We start from the raw sequence: 2,413 nt of genomic DNA on the forward strand, positions 1-2,413 counted from the left end.
CCCCCCCCCCAAAAAAATAAATAAATTTAAGTTTGTTTTTAAAAAATATTTTCAATTTCAAAAATTATTTTCTACTCTAGTAAAAATAAAAGATATTTCTCAAAAATAAAAATTATTCATAAATCAAACACTAAAAATCTTTTTCGGAAAATATTTTCTACTCACCAACCAAACATGAGAAAATAAGTCAAAAATCAACTTGTTTTCCAGGAAAACATTTTCTAGGAAAACATTTTCCTTCATACCAAACACACCCTATGAGTAAGTTGGGAGAAAATCTTTTTTCAATACCTAGAGGAAAGTGAAATTTTAGTTACTCTATGGTGAAGAAAATTGTGGGAAATCGAACAATTATACAATATTTGTCATATGTAACACATTGAGATTATTTAGTTACTATGTTCACAGAAGCAATAAGCATAAATGGACTTGAACAATTAGGCAACATTGAAGTACCTAAAACACCTAGCTATATCAAAGTTGTTATGTTGGAGTTTCACATTTAAATTTCTTGTTAGTGTCTATCCCAAAAAGAATCATGTTCTTCTACTATTCATATGAATTGAAAACCTTATAGAGGTGTTTGAGTGGTATTAGCTAAAGTAAAGGATTCAACTTAATATGTATGTACTTTGATTTAACTATTATAAAATGTTTACCCGTATTTAACTTTTAAATAATTTGGTTATGTAATATTCATATTGTCATTACACATAACTTAAATCATAAGTTAAAATCTGTGATATAACTAGTTTATTGTTCTCCACTTCATATCATTTGATGGAAACCCCACACCCAATATGAAATGTTGCCTTGTTGGATTAAAAAGGAGGGGTTCACTGAAAAGGAAAGATTTCATTGCTACGATTATCAGAGATTAGAGGTCAAAACTTTCTTTTGGTACCTCACCTTTTATTGGATTTCAAACATATAATTTTTTTTTACTCGCATTGAATGTAATTTGCATCAACAAGACAAATAATTCTTACACTCTCACTCATCTGCTCCAAGCTTATAATCAAAATGGATCATAATTATTAACTTTTGCTCATATTGTATATAATTTGAAAATTAGGTCACTTTTCCTAGTTTTCTTCTTCTACCCAACCGTCTCTTGATTGTTAGTTGACAAACTTGGTTAATAAGTATATTTGAAGCTCAAATAGTGGTTGTAGTATTGGTTTTAAGATTTGGGTAGTGAAAATCGTATTAAAAAAATAACCCATCGTTATTGAACAAACTTGAAAATATAGGTTTGAATTTGGTTTTTATGAGAATTTTTGAGTGACTACTATTTAGATTTATCGAAAATATCCAAAGGTGTTTGTCCACAAAATTTAAAGTCACTAGGTAGAGATTTGTGTTGATTTTGAACAAAAATTACAATAGAAAATTGTATAAAAATTAAAGTATGTTACAGTAACTAGCGGTGAATTATACTTTTATGTTGTATGTATCTTTAATGTCAATCTTTTGGATTGTGTATAACCTTACAGCTAGAGCCGTCAACCGTTGGGTCGGCCTGGCCTAGGCCGTGATTTGATAAGGCTGGGCTAAGATTTTTGGAGTCCATTTAAGAAAATTACTATTTAGCCCGGCCTGAAAAAGCCTGCTGATTTGTTGGGCTTGAGAAATATGAGTAGGCTCGATCCGTGCGTCAAATAAAAATAATTTTAAAACAAATAAAAAGATAGGGTATTAAAAATAACAAGAGTCCAATTTTTTTTTAAAGATTTAAATATTAAAATTTAAATACAAATTATGTGTCACGACCCGAGCCTACACCTTGGACGTGGCCTGCACTCGAAGACCATTGCTGGTCCCCAAGCGAACCCTCATCCTGGCTGACTACAAGCGGAAGACTAACTTAAGCATGCAAAAGCTTAAAAATTGAATAAAATTCATGAAACTGAAATACAAAACTTTAACTCAAATGAAAAACTCTGAATATAAAAATAATATTCAACTCACCATAAAATAGGCAACTTAAGTTCTTAAAACATTTAATAAAATGAATAATACAGACTTCTCAACTATATTGACTATTTATGAAGCCTCTAACTGATAAAGATGGAAGTCAGGACAAGACCCACGACATCCTGACTAAACTGAAAAGTAAATGAAATCCTCCGGAAACAAGGAGGCTCACCATAGCTAACTCGAACTCCCGGATGTATCAACAAATCTCCTGTTGATGATCCTGAATACCTGTGTCTGCATCATGAGAAGATGCAGGCCAAATGGCTCAGTACGGGGAATGTACGAGCATGTAAGAGGAATTCTAAAGCATAAACATAAGCTTGAAACTTGATAAAAAGGAAACATACTTACCTCTTCTCAACTCAAAGAAATATAGCTCAACTCAAAGAAACATAGCTCAACTCAATGATAAGATATTCAACTCAGAGGTATA

The sequence above is a fragment of the Solanum tuberosum genome, unplaced genomic scaffold (assembly GCF_000226075.1).
Source record: "Solanum tuberosum cultivar DM 1-3 516 R44 unplaced genomic scaffold, SolTub_3.0 scf00248, whole genome shotgun sequence".
Lineage (NCBI taxonomy): Eukaryota > Viridiplantae > Streptophyta > Magnoliopsida > Solanales > Solanaceae > Solanum > Solanum tuberosum.